General features: G+C 43.6%; 1 pseudogene; it reads left to right on the forward strand.

Moving 5' to 3' along the window:
• The first annotated feature begins 1,083 nt into the window (after positions 1-1,083).
• LOC137521215 (cytochrome P450 2D15-like) overlaps positions 1,084-20,036 on the forward strand; it is a 180,713-nt pseudogene continuing 161,760 nt past the window's right edge.

The raw sequence follows: 20,036 nt of genomic DNA on the forward strand, positions 1-20,036 counted from the left end.
CAAGGCCTGGGTTGTTGTGTCTCACAAAGCGTGGCCTTCTCCTCCTGCGCCTCCTCCTGTTCCATCACGTCTGCTGCTGCTGGGTTAGCGTTGCCGCGTGGTCCCTGTTTATTGAACCACTTATCTTTATTACATTTATGACTGCATGGCGGTACAAAGCATGCTATCCGCACGCTTCTTGCCCTCATGCAAGGCCGGGGTTGTTGTGTCTCACAAAGCGTGGCCTTCTCCTCCTGCGCCTCCTCCTGTTCCATCACGTGTGCTGCTGCTGGGTTAGCGTTACCGGTCCCTTTTCCTGGAACCTCTTATATGTATTACATTTATGACTGCATGCCGACAAAAAACATGTTACCTGTGCAAAGAAAACAGACATTTCCCGCATTTAAAAGACAGTTTTCCCTTTGAAACTTTAAAATCGATTTTCTCAAAAACTATAAGCTCTTTTTGCTAATTTTTTTTTTCCTCTTGTACCCACTCCCAAGGTGCACATACCCTGTAAATTTGGGGTATGTAGCATGTAAGGAGGCTTTACAAACCACAAAAGTTCGGGTCCCCATTGACTTCCATTATGTTCGGAGTTCGGGTCGAACACCCGAACATCGCGGCCATGTTCGGCCTGTTCGCCCCGAACCCGAACATCTAGATGTTCGCCCAACACTAGCTGCCTTCTATGTGGAGATGACCAAGAGAGGGTCATTGAACTACTGCCTCTATATACCAACCTACAATGGAGGATCGTTCAGGTCCTGCATTGCTGCCATCTGTGCTATTTGTGCTACATAGTTGTATTTAAAAAAAAAAAAAAAAAAAGATTGTTACCCTCAGGCCTCTGCCATGCTTGTGTTTTAAAAGAGTATATTTACATTTATTCATAATGTTCTGATCATAACAAAACACGTCTAAAATGACTTGAGTTTGTGAACATAATTCTGGATGAAAAACATATATGATAAAAGTGCAGTCTCTTTAAATTGAGGCAGCTGTGGAGGCTTACCCAGGTTTAGCAAGGGGCGTTCTAAGGGAGTTTTATTGGCAGGCAGATTAGTGCTGGAAACAATCCATTTAGTAAAAACGTAAACAAGCATTTAAAGTTTGAACAGACGACAAGCAGCATTTGCTATAAGAGCTTTTCACAACTGTACAGGGAAGATGGGAACAACAGAGCTTTTCAGTGCTTTATATTCTAATATGTATCTGTTAGGAATCTTATTTGTAATTTTCTTTTTCCTCCTGAATCTCCTGAAAAGCAGAAAGCCGTCACGTTTTCCTAAGGGTCCCCCAGGACTGCCAGTCATTGGCAATGTTCTGCAGATGGACTTCCGGAGCCCACAAGCTTATTTCCACCAGGTATGCTATATATATATATACTAGCTTTCCTGTACAAGAATTCCAGGTGTTTAAAACAAATTTGTTATAAATCTCTAGCTCATGTACTGCCAATTACTGTTCAATGTTGCAATAAATGGAATTCAGCTTCCAAAGCAATATTTTTTTCAAAAATTGTATGATGTGCTAGTAATATAAGTGACCATTTTCTGAAGTAATTTAAATGACTGAGACTACTGTAATTGAGTAATCTCCAGAGATCTCCAAGCATCTCCAGTGACTGTTGGGCAGTTCAACCTGCCATTTACTGACCACTGTGCGTCTTCAGTTGAAATTTGATGCAGCCTGAATGACAGCATTTGCAACTCCATGCGTGTCACTGTTTGACATGTAATGTGGTTAAAGGACAACTAACAAAGTTAACTAAAATTCGAAATGCCACATATATCTCCAGTAATTATTTGCGAATAGCAATACAAAGGCTTTTTTTCATCTTTTAATGATTTATGTGAAGAAAATATGGCATTTACATAGAACAGTTTTCACTGTGGGTATTACTATGGAGGACTGTGTCCAGCATATCCAGCATACAGAAACAATCTTTACTGGCTCTAATACTGTGAATGGAATCTGTTCAGAATGATAGAAAGCAGAAATATAGCTTCCAATGTTTGTAAATATTCATCAGATAAAGCTTTGTTTTCCTGTCTGTGTGTCTCTCTCTGCCACAGAGTGTAAAGTTAACAGTTCACAGCCAGGTTACAGTTTAGCTCAACCCTCCCCCACCCAGATGCCGGCACAAAATTGATACAAAACAGCTGGTAAACACGGCATTCCTTTCACACAGGGTGCGCTGAGAGACCTCTGAAAAGCATTTTAGTGTTGCTGGCTAAAAAGCTCTATAGGTATGTGGGGTTTACAGAAAATCAGTTTCTTTGATAGTTGTTTTTTAACCATACACTTATAGAGTTCCACCCAGTGTTCCAAAAGGATTGATTCCATTCTGAAAGTAATCAATTCAGAAGAAAACGATTCCTACCATACACTGCACATCAATTTGTAATAGATTCTAGAAGGAAATCTGTTTAAAATCAATCGAACTACAGAGTTACACTGTTTGATGCAGTGCAAAACTATATGCCATCGATATGCCGATGTTCGTGCCATGCCGCCAATTGTTTTGCATTTTCCATCCTGTCTGATCGACATTTTAAATCGATTTTTAGACAAAAACTATCAAATATCGATTTGACATTTTGGGGAGTCGAATCTCAGCAGATGAATCAAATCTGCAAGGAATCGAATGGGAAAATCGATGAGTGTATGGCCACCTTTACCCAATAGCAGAAAACTGCACCACGTCACGTCTGAGTATGGCCGTGGCCTTTTTTAGATGTGTCTCAATGCAGCAAACATTTTTAGCAAGCACCCTGCCAGTGCACAGAAGCAGATGACAAGCAGTGGCTTCAGCCTCAGTGAGGCTTAAAGTGTACCTGAGATGTCAATAAAGAAAGATCTGATACTTACCTTACCTTACCTATAAGCACCGTTGAGTCACTCGCCATTCTCCTGAGTGCCTCCGTTCAGCTGCAATCAGCCCCGGTAATCTGGCTCAGTTGCACCAGTCGGCTCTTCTGCGCATGCATGGCCCCTCCGCGCATGCGCAGAAGAGCCTGACTGGCGCGGCTGAGCCAGTTACTGGGACCAATAGCCGGTGAATGGAGGCACTCAGGAGGATGGCGATGGACTCAGCTGTGCTTATGTGGTTGGAGGAAGCCCTGGGCAAGTATCAAACCTTTCTTCATTGGCACCTCAGGTTTACTTTAAGCAGTTAGGGTTTACACCTCCACTTGAATCATATCAGATCATAGTCAGAGATGCTCAAAGGTTTCTTAATACATCACTGTGAATTATGCATGCATGAAGTATCCACAACAACAGTTTCCTTTTTCAGCAAAGTCTAGCCAGAAAAGATAAATAGGAAACCAGGGTAATCAGCAGAGTGACAGAGATGTATTAATGAGTGGTTGGGACCCTAAGCCAGGAATAAGATCCAAACAACAGAGAAGTATTTGAGAGAGAAGTGGAGAAGGTTAGGGAGAGAGTGGAAAAAGAGACAGAAGTTGTAATGACAGAGATTTTACAACACAACATCACCAAACTACTCTATGCCCACACTTCACACATGACACCCTCATATAGAACAATGCCCCTATACAACACTCCTCATGATACAGCAACTGCAATCCTCACATTACACTCCCATACATGATGCTGCCCTTACATTATACCTGCACATATAGTATACAACAAATTGTATGTCTCCTTTTAGAAAGAATTTGGATCCAGGGGCATAAATACAGACCGTGCCCCCCCTCCCCCCTCACCTGCACTTTGATTGCAACCCTCTCCAACCCTGTTACGTTTACACTCCTCTCTCAGTTTCTTCTGGGAATGTTCACAACCTAGGGGCCCACCTGCCCGGGATTTGCCCGGGATCATGCAACAAGTGTGGCCATTATGATCCTCCCACCCATAACATGTGTAGCCTCAACATCTCATCTGGAGGATGGACTTTTGTATCAGAGGGAGAGAGGGTAAGAGTAGATAACCACCACAGTTCAGGTCCCCCTGTGCTGCAGGGGCTGCCTCACTTGTAGTTACACCCTGAGATGGATTAAGATGTAATGGGGCCCTAGGCAAGGTAGTAGATTAGGACCTGTCATATGCCACAGACTTTCACTGTTAAGGTGGCTATACACAATTCAATTTCTCAATTTTTTTATAAGATTTTCAAAGCAATCAACCTGATTTTTCCAACACATTTAATCAGATTTTTATCTAAAAAAAAAAAAATAATTAATCATTTTTTTATCGATCAAAAAATATTCTTTTTGATTTTTTCTCCATTAGATTGTTTTGGTCGAATAAACGGGAAATTAGAGCTATTTGATTGTACCATGTATGGTTATCTTTAGAATGATTTCATGATGTTGCCACAGAACAGATATGTAGTATAATATAACTGTCCACTACATGAAGTCTTGTGTTGGGCAAATAAGGGTGTCATCTAAAACCTTTTGGACGGGGTTGGTGATCCCTTTGACTGTATTTATGGCACCAAGTGTGATCACACAAATCGATTCTAAAAGCAGACACTGCCCCCTCTCACATTAAACCAACAAATAGGACACTGTACTCACTCCACATTAAATCTACAAATACAGCACTGCACCCACTTCACACTGCATCTGCAGTTATTACACTGCATCAAGCCTGCATCACTGCCATACACAGAACACTGCAGCTCCCCTCATTAAACCTGATAAAACTGAACCCTCTCCATATTATATCTGCACATACATTGCACTGAACCTCATCTCCATTATACTCACATTTATAGCACTTCAATCAGACACCCTCCCTCTCAAACATAAAACACAGCACCAGCACTTATGACACTACACTCCCATTCTGTTACACACAGTTATGCCACTGTTCTCCAAAACAAACGCATACAAAAACACATACATCCTCTCATATCACTTGACCCCTCTCAATGTCACACTCACACATGACACTGTACTAATCCATATTATACCTGCATATGTAACTCTGTACTTTCCCAAACTATACCAACATATTGAATCCATCAGTAGCTCAGCTAAGGAGCTCTGGGCCCCAGTGCGAGTGTTACATTGGGCCCCCTCAAGCCCTTTGTACGTACAGTAACTATTGATATGGAGCTACAAAGTCTGCCAAGGACAGCTGCAGTGTCAGAGAGGTGTAGACTGAGGAGGAGAACAGTCTGTTAATGGTTATAAATAATCAAAGCACTAATATAGGGGATTATTACCAGCTTTGTACTAATAAAGAGCTAATAAGTTAGTTGAAGAAGGGCCTACACTGGGCCCCTCTGGTCCAGGGCCCCTGATGCGGTCGCTACCTCTGCACTCTCTATTGCTACGTCATTGGAATCCATACATTTAGGCCACTTGCCAGTCAGTGGAAATCTGTGGACATATATATGTGATGTCTCGCAAACATATTTTTAATAATAATTCCAACATTTGTATAGTGCTTTTCTGCTGTCAGACTCAAAGTCCTTGAGAGGCAGCCACTAAGCCACACTCAGTAGGCAGTAGCAGTGTTAAGGAGTCTTGCCCAAGAACTCCTTACTGATTAGTTACTGGCTTACTGAATATATTCATTTTAGTTCCCGTGCTGTGTTAAAATGTAGTTTATGCATTCCATCTACTAGCCACTTTATTTCAGTGCTATCAGTGTATGCTCAGCCTCTGTTTCCCCTCCTTCCTTGGGATGTTATCTTTGGTGCACAAAAAGAAGGGAGTGTGTTTCTGGCCATGCATCAGCTACTACCATTATGGCCCATACTTACGGGCATCAAAAGTGGCCTGTCGCCAGCACACGTGAGCGTGCGGGCGACAGGCCGGCGACAGCTCCTCGCCAGGTCCCTCCGCGTACACACACGGAAGAGGGACCAGCGGCTCGACGGAAGCTGTCGCCGACGATTCTCCTCCCCCCGCCGGAAGTTCTGCATACCTCAATGGAGGTTGCTGTCGCTAGTCCGCGTACTCACGCGGACTAGCGGCAGCTGCGGCGGAGTTGCGGCGGCGACTGTCGCCAGGCGATTGAACATTTCAATCGCCTGGCGACATCAGCGACGGGCGACAGTTCGGGGTGCGCGCCCGTTCAATGGCCCATACTCACGGGCGACATTTGTAGCCCGTGAGTATGGGCCATTATTACATGTAGTTTGCTGAAGGATCTTTATCTGTTCTTCCACTTAAAGGAACACTATCGATTAACAGTTTTTTCAGTTGAAATAGGAAATGTTTGGGAAGTGCTGCTAAGTACTGGTGTATACATTTGATTCCTTATCTCTTTGTTTACTGTTTTCTATTCCTTTCACACTTTTCTGATGGCAGTTTTCTCTAAACTGACGCCATGATGGGAGGGAATATTCCCTCACAGGGCATCTGTTAACTCTATGGGGTTGATTCACAAAGCTGTGCTAACTCATAGCACGACCGCGCTATCAGGGGCCCCCCTGCAGAATTTCAGAGCGGGCCGCCCCCCCCGGGGCCCACGTTTTGTGGGGGCTGGAGGGGTGGCAGCATGAGGGGAAAGCCTTGGCCACAGTCGGCGAGGAGAGGGGAAGTTCCCCCCCTCTCCCTTACTTCGGGGCTCTCCCCTCTGCGCTCCCCTCCAGCTAGTTACAGTGTGTGGGCAGCGGGCAGCGGCGGGCAGATACATACCTTCTTCCGTGGGTTCCATCACAGACTTCTCGCTCTAGCGGCTGACGTCACTTCCGAAAGTGACGTCAGCCGCTAGAGCGAGAAGGCTGCACAAAACGTCCCAGAGCGGGCGCAGGGGCTGCAGGGCCTATTGTTACGCCACTGTGTGCTATGCTTCGCATAAAACTATACGCATGCTATAACAAACGTTTGCACGCATTCACGCGGCGCAAGGCATACTTTTGCGCGTGTTGTGCCACGTGAAAACGCACAAACATTTGTTATAGCGCGCATAAAGTTTTATAGCATAGCGCGGGTGTGTGTGTGTGTGTTTGAAACCTGATACCTGACAGGCTTGTGATTTTATATAACTCTGCTTCAATATTACACTGTTCTTTGCATGTCAGGGATTCATACCTTTGCAATCAAGACATTCCAAACATAGCTAAAATCTACACACAATGAATTACAGCTTGTGCCTATGATATTTAACATGAAAAGTAGGAAAATGTTTACACAGCTACTTAGACATTATTTGTACATTGTCATTTTAGAACACTTGGGTATTGATAGTGTTCTTTTAAGGTCACATAGCTGGTAAGACTTTAAAGGATGACTATCGTGAAATGATTTAGAATGATTTAGATGTAGTGTTATAGTTCAGCAGAAGCAATCGAAACTATTTGGAAGAATGGACAATTTCTAAAAAATTATCCTACAAAAGTTTCAAAAAACCTTAAGAAACTTAGCTATGCACTGTATGCACTAAACCGAGTTGAGTAGAATAATGTGCGTAAAGTTTTACCGCATGATGAGTAGAGCAGAATGCAATACATATTCATGCAATGCATTATGCTCTACAGTACTCATCGTGTGTACGACTTTATGCATGTAATTTTTCTTTAGAGGATACATCCCTTAGTGACTAATTAATGGAACTTTAAGTAGCCAAATCTGAAGGTGAGTTGCTGGAACGTGCATTCCTTGACATTGCTATTAGTGTTAGGCAAGTTTCACACTGGGGGATTGTGTTGCACATCCTGGAAAAACAATATTCAAATTGTGCGTTATGCATGCAATGTGATAGTATACTGTGCATAAAAATATGCTTCACCACACCTGTAAATATGGTAAAATACTGCATACCTTGCATTATTCCAATGTGTTCCTCTACTAAGGCACCAATTTGAACGTACCATTGCGATATAAGCTCATCCATATTTCTACGGGGTATATTGTCTTGTCAGTGTGAAAGTAGCCATAAACCTGTGGTGCAAAAGCTACAGAAAAGCATACAGAATGAGTGTATCCTCCAGTGTAACATTAGGCCCCAATAGCAGGGCCGTGCAGAGGATCCTCAAGGGGGTGGTGCTCAAATTTGAAAAAGGGGCCCTAATCGATCAATCGTGCTAAATTGTGTATGTAATACCCCCTTCCCAGAAAGCAGTATTAGACAGTCCTAGGTGCAAATACTGTGTGCCAAGTGGGTACTAGGAGTGAGTACATGGTGCCATATGAGTGATGGGTGCTGGCTGGTGGGGTATTTGTTGTCATGTGGGTGCTAAATGCAGATGCTGGGTGCCTTGTGGGTTCTAGGTGCTGGCACAGGGTGTCACGTGGATTCCGGCTGTATAGGTGGGTATGAAGCATCATGTAGGTGTTGATTGCAGGTACTCAGTCCCTTGTGAGTTCTGGGTGCATGTACTGGATGTCATGTGAGCGCTTTGTGTTTGTGCTGGGCACCAAGTGAAGGCTCAGTGCAATTGGAGCTACTGCAGATGAAACATGTCGTCTTAGGTTCTCTTTAAAGCACACCTGAAACAAAAAAAAACCTTATTATATAATGAATTGTATGTGTAGCATAGATAAAAAGTAGAACACTAGTAGCAAAGAAAAGAAAAGAGTCTCATATTTTTATTTTCAGTTATATAGCTTTTCTTTTTATAACATTATATCATTCTGTCATTTTTGCAGTTTACAAAGCACACTATGGGGTTGATTCACTATAATAAATAGGAAGCGTTACATTCTGTAACGCTTGCTATCTCCATTTGCTCCCCTGACTGCATGCTTAGCATGCCTTATCAGGGTTAACATGCCTTATCAGAGTTAATGTGCCTTATCAGAGTTAGCATGCCTTATCAGAGTTAACATGCCTTATCAGAGTAGCATAGCAAGCGCAACACGAGAGCTCCACTCATCCTGCTCTGAGCTCCTGCAGGTCCAATCAAAGGACATTATCCCCGCACTTTGACTGGCCCAATAGGCTGCCTGTCACTTGACAGGCAGCCTAGTGGGCCAATCAAAGTGCGGGGATAATGTACTTTTTAGTGATTGGACCCGCAGGGTCGGGGGGAAGATACAAGAGATAAATGCCTCCTATCAATGCCCCAATGTCCTAGAGGTCAATCTCCTGTCAATGCCCCAATGTCCTAGAGGTCAATTTCCTGATAGACACTAGAACACAGCAGTAGCACAAACACCCTCTGCTGAAAGTGTAAAATATAGAGCCACTTACCACAGGTGTCCTGAGAGCAACTGCTGCCCACGTCGTCCCTCACATGTATCACAACAGAGGTTGCTTCTTCAGAGAGGGATCTGTTGCTTTCCCATACATCATAGACTGATTTCCAATAGATTTCGGCATGAAATCTATCAGAAATCGGCCTAGCGACGTTGCCTCCACAGCCTGCTTGGCTCCCCCAAAGTTTAAAAAAGTCCCCCTGGTTCCCGTGCTCCCCAAAATCTCACCTGTACTGTGGCATGACCCCTGGCCATCACTGCTGTATCTGCTGTCATCACTATAGCCTGTACCACATGGCACTAGGTGCAGGAGTTGGCATGGCAGACATGGGCCTCGATTCACAAAGCGGTGATAACCCAGTTATCACGCCTAAAAGACTTTAGGCGTGATGACCTTTTCACCACTGAGTTATCACCGATTTTTCCTGCTCTTCGCGCGAAGTTACCGCGCGTACGCGCGTGAGAGCGCGCGCAAAGTCCCATAGGGCTTAATGGGAGCTTCGCGCGAAGCGTCGGGTGTTGCGCGCGCACTTACGCGCGTACGCGCGGCAACTTCGCGCGAGTTTCTACTTATCATGCCTAAAGTGACTTTAGGCGTGATAAGGGCCTTTTCACCACGGTGCTAACACTTTGCACCGCTTGGTGAATCGAGCCCCTGGTGTTGACAGCGGAGGAGGCCAGGAGTTGCAGCGTCTAACAGGTGAGATTTTAAAACGCTGCACAAGAGCACTGGGGGACATTTTACATTTGGGAACACAGACCGGGGCTTCACATACATTAAATAAGGGAGTCGGGAAAAAAGGGTGTGGGGTGAAGCCAAAACTGTAAAATATTGTCTATAACAATGTTCTTTATCATTTCATCATCTTTATCTCAGTTAGAATAAAAATATGTTAAAATAATGGTACTAAAAAGGGCACGAGGAATCAGTGGCATTGGCCTTATATTTAAGTAGAAAGGGGTAAAGAGGTGCCCAATAAAGTATAAAAAAGTAAAAAAACACAAAAAACTAAAAGATTGAGGTGGCTTACCTCAGACGACAACTCACTTGGAGTAGAACTATTTATTAACCTCCTTGCCAGTTCAATTCCTCCGGCAAGGAGGCAGCGCAGGAGTTTTTTTGTTTTTTTTTTTTAAATCATGTAGCGAGCCGAGGGCTCGCTACATGATAGCCGCTGAGCGGCGGCATCCACCAAACCTGAGGTGGAATTTCACCACCTCACAGTATTAGAGTGCATGAGGTTCTTTACCAAGAGAGTGACCGCATCCAGGATTGCTGGCATACCTGAGTGGAGTCAGGTATAAGACACTTCACCTGCCTTAAGTGGTCGGTTACCCCGGGTGCAACCCACTTTTGTGAGTATTCCCTTTTTTCGAACATTTTCACCTATCCATTTACTCGTGACATACTGCACAATTTGGGCTCCCATTGTCTTTGTGTTTGTTTCACAGTACCCTATAATGATATTTAATTACTCTTGCTGGGGTGGGGTATGATTGATGGACTATGTACAGTTGTGTAGCGCGTTCGCACAGGCATGGGGATGATTTCTTTACTTCCAATAGGGCATCCTCCCAGACTCATCATCAGAGATTTCAATACCAGAAGCTTCCCACTTTTCCCTCAAGGGTGTGGTTATTTCCAATGCCCCATGATCTAGAAGTGTTTTATATGCTTCTCCAATGAGGTGTCTGCTGGGACCTTCTTTTATCAACTCTATAATGGATGATTTGTAGACCTTCAAAGAGACTGATGAAATTGGCTCACAAAGGAATGTTTTTGCTGTGTGTATCACAGCAGCAGTATCAGGGACTTTAAATCTACATGTTTTCAAATGTTAATATGTGACCCGCCTCCAGAATTTGACTGAGGACTATAACACCTTTTGTTACCCAGAAACAGGGGTCAGGGTCTCTCAGAAACTCAAACATACAGGGGTTGTTCCACAATGGTGTGTAGTAATTTAAGAACTCGTCTTTATAGATTTTTAGAACACATTTCCATACTCCAAGAACTTGCATTACTATAGTGTTTTCTTTTAAATCTTTAGGTGTAGTATGTCCATGGCTACACTTTCCTTCAGGGGATCATTATTGATATTTTAATACAATTAAACCTTACCTTACTCTCATACAGATGCCTAACCCTAATCCCCCCCCCCCCCGTGGTGCCTGCCTAACCCTAAGACCCCCCCTGGTGATGCGTAACCCTAAGACCTCCACCCCCCACCTGTGGAGCCTGAACCTAAAAAAAAACCTTCCTGATACCTAACACTAAACTCACCTTCCTGACGCCTAACCGTAAACCCCCTTTCTGACACTAATTCTAAGATGATAAACTTCAAAATGATCATTTAAAATGATAATTCTCAAAATGAAAAATCTCGGTTGGACAGGCCGACACCCACTATTTATTGGGCACTCAAATTTCTGCTTTTGGTGCCCAATAGCCGACCGATATTGTGCATTAGCGCCTATGGTGCGCCCAGATAGTCCATTAACCTCCGGTGCCCAAATCCTGCTTCCCCATCGTGTACTGTCATTGTGATATTGAATGCCGTTACCACCAAGCACCTGATTGAGTACTTGTGACCGAGATTTTCCAGCATATCTGTTTGATCCACTTCAACCTATTTTTGCCTGAAATCGATCAAAACATTGATTGGGCAGACATGTTGTGGCACCGTTTTTCATCCACTTCAATAAAACTATCGAATTGTAAGGTGGATTGGCTATTTAATGGCTAACTTAGAGGTAAAAAGTAAGCTTTTTGCCAGCAAGCCTTCTTCATTCTTTGTTCCTGTATACTCTGAATCAGGATGATACCATTTTTTGCTAATTTAGACGTAAAAAAAAGTAAGCTCTCGGTGAATAATCCTTTTTTACACAGGAACACAGTCGGAAGAAGGTTTATTAGCAGAAAGCTTACTTTTTTACCTCTAAGCCAAAAAATGTTATGAAAATTTTGATTAAAATTTCTTGCTTTTACTGGTGGCTAATGCGGTACAACACTCCACTGCTTCTACTATGCTGAAAGATAGCAGTCACTCTCCTTCCTTTCAGAATTTAAATACAATGCCTACCTAACAACAAAGTGAAATGCTCAAACATTTTTTTCTCTCACATGAAACTTCCAAAGAGAGCCAGATTGGAGAGAAAACATTTCCTCCATGCAGAAATTATTGGAGAGCAATCATGCCGAGGTTGCCCATCCATCTAAGGTTCTGAAGAATGTTGATACCATTCTTGGAGCATACCATGGAAATGATGTTCTCTAAATGATGTTCTCCTGACAGGCCCTAATCTGAATTACAAATTTCTAAAAGTAATCCTTAGTTTCCATAAACATTGTGTTGCTTTGTTGACAGCCAACAGATGTTTCCTTCTAACTCTTAGAGTGAAGGATGTGAATGTCCTCCTGGTTTAAAGACAATGACCCTTCTAAGTACAAAAGTTTGCTTTCCTAAAACAGAAAGAATTTGCGATAATTCAGGTTGGAGTGAATTATCGCAAATTCTTTCTGTTTTAGGAAAGCAAACTTTTGTTTTTCTTAACATCTTAGTAAGGGGGCTTTTAGGACCATTGTAGTCCCTTACACACCCCAATGAGTTCTGGGTCACCATGAGCTTGCTGGTTAGTCTGTGCCTTCTAAGTACATCACAGAGTGCTGCATGAAAGCACACATCTTTGGGAACAGGTCTTCACTTGCAGATGCTATCTATGGACTAGTGATGTGCAGGAATTTCACATAATCGTAATCTTGCATCATAATTCACAATAATGAAGCAAAATTGTAATGCAAAATTTTGGAAAAAATCATAATTAATTTTGTGACTGTAATCAGGAACTGTAATTTCATGCCGACTTTAGTGGTTAATAGCAAAGGCTCTATACATGCTACTGTCACCATCATCATTTGCTGTGCAAATGTCATTTTACCGAGTTTAAAAATGTTTTTCCTTTCAATATTTAAAATCAATTTTACTAAAAAAAAAACAAGGTCTTTTTGGAAAAATGTTTTGACTTGTTCCCACTATGGGAAAAAACACACAAAGCCAGGTACATTGCCTCAAGTTAGAACATTTACCGCTGAAAACCCCCTAGTGACCAGGCCATTTTTTTACAATTTGGTACTACACAATTTTAACAGTTTATTGCTCAGTCATACAATTTAGCGTCCAAATCAATGTTACATCCTTTTCATCTCACAAATAGAGCTTTATTTTGGTTGTATTTGATTGCTGCTGCTACTACTTTTAGTTTTTTTTTTGTATTAAGAAAAAAGAGCAAAATATTTGTAAAAAAAACATATTTTTTATTCCCCCCCCCAAAAAAATGTGCCCTACCCTACAATACATACACTACACTATACATACATAGACATATGCCTACGATAGGGATTAGATTGTGAGCCTGTGAGAAAACGCGGAAAAGCCGCCGCGTGCGCTCAGAGTAAGGGCGGCTGTTTCCGCGTCCAACGTGGCGGTCTGCACACGTGGGCTTACATCTGCTAGTATGGCCGAACGTAGAGAGACCGCCGCATGCCTTGATAGCGGTGCGGCGGATTCCGCGTCCAGCGTGGCGGGTGGTACGCAAGACATGTCTGGTGTGGCTGGGACTGATAGTCCACACAGGTTCAGAAGGACGCGCGCGCGTGTTGAGAGGCAGAACTTTTATGACAGCCAGAAGGGAGTCAGCTGACCAAGCCGGTCAGCTGACGATTGTACCAGTTCCCATTGGTCCAGCACTTAGGGGAGGCACTGGAGAGTGCTGGGCTATATATACTGGGTGCTGGTCATTCACTGGTTGTCTGCCGCTGCGATCACTACGTGGAAGCACTCAGACCTTATTGTCAGAATCTGTGTTATCATTCTGTTATACTTCAGACTAGTCCCAGGGTGTTGATGATCAAGGACCTCACACCCAAAGATTAGGAATCTGTGTTATCATTTTGTTATACTTCAGACTAGTTCCAGGGTGTTGATGATCAAGGACCTCACACCCAAAGATTAGGGACTTGTGTTACCATTCTGTTATGCTTCAGACTAGTTCCAGGGTGTTGATGATCACGGAGCACACACCCAAGACTAGGCATTGTTTATTATCTGTTATGACCTTCTGCTTTCCTGACCACTCTTCTGTTCACTGATTTGGTACTTCGCTATATCTGATACTCTGTTGCCAAACCCTGCTTGCCTTAGGATTACCAAATCAGCCTCCTGTTATGTCAGTGTGTTGCCGACCTGGCTTGTCCGACCTTGAGAGCTATCTCCCCAGTTAAGAGATAGTTCACAGATCAGTCAGTGGCATCCTTCTATTGGTGTCACTCACGCTCTGGTCCTTCCCTCTCCCAGTCTGACTCCTCCCCACGGAAGACTCTCAGGCTGTTGAAAGGTACTACTCCAGCAGTATTCCTTACTGCCTTGTACCTGTCCTCCTGGTATTGTTCTCAAAGTATTACTGTTGCACCAAACACTCATATCTCTCAGGTGTCCAGAGGTTAGTAATATATCTGATTATCGGTGATACTGCAGATCATCAATAATCGGGTATATATCTGTATTCTTGGTGATACTGCAGATCACCAATAATCAGGCCCTCTCTGTGTTACACCGATCGTTACAGAGCCCCTATGAGGGACAGTTAAGTGACAAGGGTATACTCTGTACAGCACTGCATTAGATGTTAGCGCTGTATACATAATCTTTGCTTTATAAATAAAAAAAACAGCCTGCCAGTGCCGATCGCTGGCTGGCAGATTGCTGGGGCCTGCTGTTTACAGTGATGGGAGCTTTCAAATCTCGCTCCTCGCGAGGTTACGCCATATGGCAACGCAGAGGAACATCAGAGCCACTCTTCCACCGCCAATCTTAGATTGGTGATGATCGTATGTATGGGGGCTTCGCTATAAACCGCTGACGTTATGTGTAATCACAAAATTATGTGTAATTTATGTAAAATTACAAATGGATTATGCAAAATCAATTGAATTTCCAAATTGTAATTACATGTGACCGTAATTTTAATATTAAATAGTAAATTTTACTCTAAATTTTGTGTAATCTTAAATTATGCTCATTGCTACTTTGCTCACGACATAGAGACAGAATATAGGGTAGATTATTATTATTTACATAGCACCGACACCTTGAGCAGCGCTGTACAGAGTATATTGTCCCTACAATAGTCATTTGTCTATGTATGTATTGTGTAGTGTATGTATTGTAGTCTAGGGCCAATTTAGGTGGAAGCCAATTAACTTATCTTTATGTTTTTGGGATGTGGGATTTCCGGAGGAAACCCGCGCAGACAATTGTGTAACACAACGAAAATACTTTTCATGACAGCCCTATGGTGCATATAAGGAAAATGGTAAAGGTAGCAAAGGTAGAAATAGAGGCATTTTACAAGTATGTGAGATATCTCAAATATTTAAATAATTTGTACACAGTGTCAATTATTTCAGAGAAGATGCTGCATTGGCGAAACTAGCACCACAACATGAACACAGTATACTAAGACTTAAATTTTGTGCTCCAATCTTAGCTGTTAAAATGACTAAACTAATTGCATCTGAGATTAACATTGACCTTAAAAAAAGCTGGTTTCTGAGCATAGATTCTAGGGCTACATTTACCGTTAATCCAGGTCATTCTATTTTGATGTCAACAATAAGGCACTACCGATTAGGAAAGCCATATGCCCAGAACAGTGGCATTATGTGCCTACTGTGTAGAGGCAGAAATCATGCTACAATAGTTGCTGTAACTGTTTCATATGAATCAGGCATTGCACATCCTGCATAGCACTTAATGAGCAATGCATGGAAGCTGCACCCGAATGGAAATGTCACTGTTCAGGAAATAACTGAAATACCAAGGCAAGGAATAAATAAATAATGAGAGTTTATTAACAAAGGCAAAAGAACATAAAGAAACGTAATCAACAACGTGCATTAACCTCATGCACGGCAATAGAAATCCATGCAATAATATCCAGATGTAAACCAAAAATAATAATTCTGCAGGCAGGAGTATTCAATAGATTTCCCTGCATAAGGAGTAATGCAGAGCAACCCAGTGTATATGCAATAGTGTACACACAAACCCCGGAACCTGGTAAATATATACAAGAGATATTTACAGATATATACACAAGACAATTCACAGGACATAAAGAACAGGCTAATGGGTAGTCATACAAGCAAGTCATAAACCAGGAGATCAAACCATACAATGTAGTCGCTTTGGCAAAGAATCATCAAGAGATAAGCAATAGGTAAGGTGACCAGACATCCCGCTTTAGCCAGAACGCGTCCCGGATTCGGGGTCCCCTGTCCCCTGTCCCAGGCTGTGCTAGGTCCCGGGAAACGTCCCGCTTTTAGCCGCGGGACGTCCCAGCCTTGGGACTTTGGCCACCGCCACGCAGAGCAGGGCTACGGGAAGATGGCACCCGAAGCCCTGTACTGGAGACTATTTGTGTCTCCAGTACAGGGCTTCAGGTGCCATCTTCCCGTAGCCTTGCCATTCCATTCAGCGTGGGAGATATGCAAGAGCAAGATCGTCCGGGGAGCTGCACACCAGAGGCCGGCCGGGTGAGGAGACTCCTGTCAGGTGAGCAAATTCTTTTTTTTTTTGCAGGTGAAATGCTGCACACATTGTGTTTATTTTCTGTTGACATGCTGCACACATTGTGTTTATTTTCTGCTGACATGTTGCCCACATTGCTTTATTTTTTGCTGACATGCTGCATACATTGCGTTTTTTTTCTGCTGACATGTTGCACACATTGCTTTTATTTTCTGCTGACATGCTGCACACATTGCGTTTATTTTCTGCTGAAATGTTTCCCACATTGCGTTTATTTTCTGCTGAAATGTTTCCCACATTGCGTTTATTTACTGCTGACATGTTGCCCACATTGCATTTATTTTCTGCTGACATGCTGCACACATTGCAATTATTTTCTGCTGAAATGTTTCCCACATTGCATTTATTTTCTGCTGACATGCTGCACACATTGCGTTTATTTTCTGCTGACATGCTGCACACATTGCGTTTATTTCCTGCTGAAATGTTGCCCACATTGCACTTATTTTCTGCTGACATGCTGCACACATTGCATTTATTTTCTGCTGAAATGTTTCCTACATTGCGTTTATTTTCTGCTGACATGCTGCACACATTGTGTTTATTTCCTGCTGACATGTTGCACACATTGCTTTTATTTTCTGCTGACATGCTGCACACATTGCGTTTATTTTCTGCTGAAATGTTGCCCACATTGCGTTTATTTTCTGCTGAAATGTTTCCCACATTGCGTTTATTTTCTGCTGAAATGTTGCTCACATTGCATTTATTTTCTGCTGACATGTTGCCCACATTGCGTTTATTTTCTGCTGACATGTTGCCCACTGTAACGATCGGTGTGGTGATCTGCAGTATCACCAATAATACACGTATAGCTGGCAAGATACAAGGTATGTGTAGTGCTTGGTGCAACAATAGACTGGGCCTTACCAGAGGAGCTGGTAGGCACTATATGAACTCAGCAACAATAAGTTTAGCAAGACCTCACCAGAGGAGCTGGTGGGTACTTATAGAACACAGTAACAATAAGTTTAACAAGATCTCACCAGAGGATATCAATAATATACAGTAAACAATCTCCTAGTCTTGTGTGAAATCCCTGGTTTCCTCCCAGATCAAAACACAACGGATACTAGTCTAAGGTCTGAGCGCTAGCACATATGTATTCGCAACTGCAGACGAGTTGTGAGTGAGCAGAGACGGCTTAAGAAGCAGAGGACACCTCCAAGCCGCGCCCACTCCAATCAGCCAATCCTGAGCGGCGAACGTCCGCTCTGACGTCAGCCGACCAGCGGGTCAGCTGACGCGCCTCCTCCCGGCATAAAGGTCCTGTCTACGCGCGCGTCCGCGGGATACAGAAACCTTATGTGCAAATGACAATTCCGTCCTCGGCGTGCTAGACGCCGAGGGAACGGAAAAAGACTCTGAATAGGGAACCGAAGCGGCTGCGGAGACACCCTGCGTGCCTGCAGCCGCATGTGTTACAGTACCCCCCCTTGAGGCGTGGACTCCGGAAATGGGCCACCAGGTCTGTCAGGATGCAACCTATGGAACTCTTCTCTAAGTTCTTCCGCATGCATACGATGACTAGGGACCCACAATCTCTCCTCAGGCCCATACCCCCTCCAATGAACCAGGTACTGTACAGAGTTGCGCACCAACCGGGAATCCAAATTTTGTTCTATCTCATATTCAGGCTCTCCATCAATCACCACAGTGGGGGGGGGGGGGAGAGGAATCCACATGCATAGCAGGTTTCAACAGGGACACATGAAATGTCTTAACACCCCTCCAAGTAGACGGAAGTGAAACAGCATATGTGACCTTATTGATTCTCTTAGAGATAGGATATGGGCCTATATATCTAGGGCCCAATTTGGCAGAGGGCTGCTTCAAAGCCAGATGTCGAGTAGACACCCACACCAGGTCCCCTGGTGCAAAGTCCCATTCTCCCAGATGTCTCCTATCTGCCTGTTTCTTCTGAGTCATAAACGCCTTCTTAAAGGGGAACTTCAGCCTAAACAAACATACTGTCATCAAGTTACATTAGTTATGTTAATTAGAATAGATAGGTAATATAATCTCTTACCCACCCTGTTTTAAAAGAACAGGCAAATGTTTGTGATTTATGGGGGCTGCCATCTTTGTCATGGGGGCAGCCATCTTTTTGGTTGAAAGGAGGTGACAAGGAGCAGGAGACACAGTTCCAACTGTCCTGTGTCCTGATTACCCCTCCCAGCTGCACACGCTAGGCTTCAAATGTCAAATTCAAAATGTTAAAAAACAAAAAATTGCACCAAAACAGCAGAACGAGAACAACAACATCAGAAATCCCATCATGCTTTGCACAGCATCAGGGGAAAAAAGCCCGGGCAGTTTTCTTCAGTGCAGCTAAAATGAGGCTTGTATAAGAGAAACAAAGTTCTGATGCTGTGAAACTGTTAAAGAAACACCAAGCCTTTTCAGTGCTGCTGAGTCGATTTTTAGTCCGGAGGTTCACTTTATGATTTCTCTGAACCAGAGCCCATATCTCTTTTAAAGTTCCCTGCCACTCCTCCAATGCTGGGAAAGGAGATGCCACCACAGGCAAAGAAGAGAACTTAGGAGATCTCCCCGTCACGACTTGTAAGGGAGAGAACCCTGAGGAAGAACTCTTCAAATTATTATGGGCAAATTCCGCAAATGGCAAGAATTTTGGCCCACTCGGTCTGGGCGTCAGCCACATAACACCTCAGAAACTGTTCTAGGGACTGATTGACCCTTTCCGTTTGGCCATTCGTCTGTGGGTGGTAGCCGGAGGAAAACGATAGGTTCATTCCCAGATGATTACAAAAAGCCTTCCAAAATTTGGAGACGAACTGGACTCCCCTATCTGACACCACATCTTCCGGAACACCATGCAAACGAAAGATGTGGTGAATAAAGAGCCCTGCCAGCTCTTGAGCAGAAGGGAGTCCCTCCAAAGGAATGAAATGGGCCATCTTACTAAACCTATCGACTACCACCCAAATGACAGTTTATCCCTGAGACCTGGGAAGTTCCCCTACAAAGTCCATGGTACAAGCAGTGACTGTAAGGTGCCCACAGGAGCTTGTCTGGAGGGCTTGCTCCTGGCACAAACAGAACAGCTCCCCACAAAGTCCTTACAGTCAGACACAATGGATGGCCACCACACACATCTGTCCAACAACTCTTGCGTGCGGGCAACCCGATGGTGACCTGCAGTCTTATGGGAGTGAAATGTATGGAGAATCTCAAATCTGAACTGAAGAGGCACAAAAAGGACTCCATCTGGTTTCCTCTCAGGGGCTTCCTGCTGAAATGGGCCCAGCATAGTTGC

Source organism: Hyperolius riggenbachi, chromosome 6, assembly GCF_040937935.1.
Source record: "Hyperolius riggenbachi isolate aHypRig1 chromosome 6, aHypRig1.pri, whole genome shotgun sequence".
NCBI classification, from domain to species: domain Eukaryota; kingdom Metazoa; phylum Chordata; class Amphibia; order Anura; family Hyperoliidae; genus Hyperolius; species Hyperolius riggenbachi.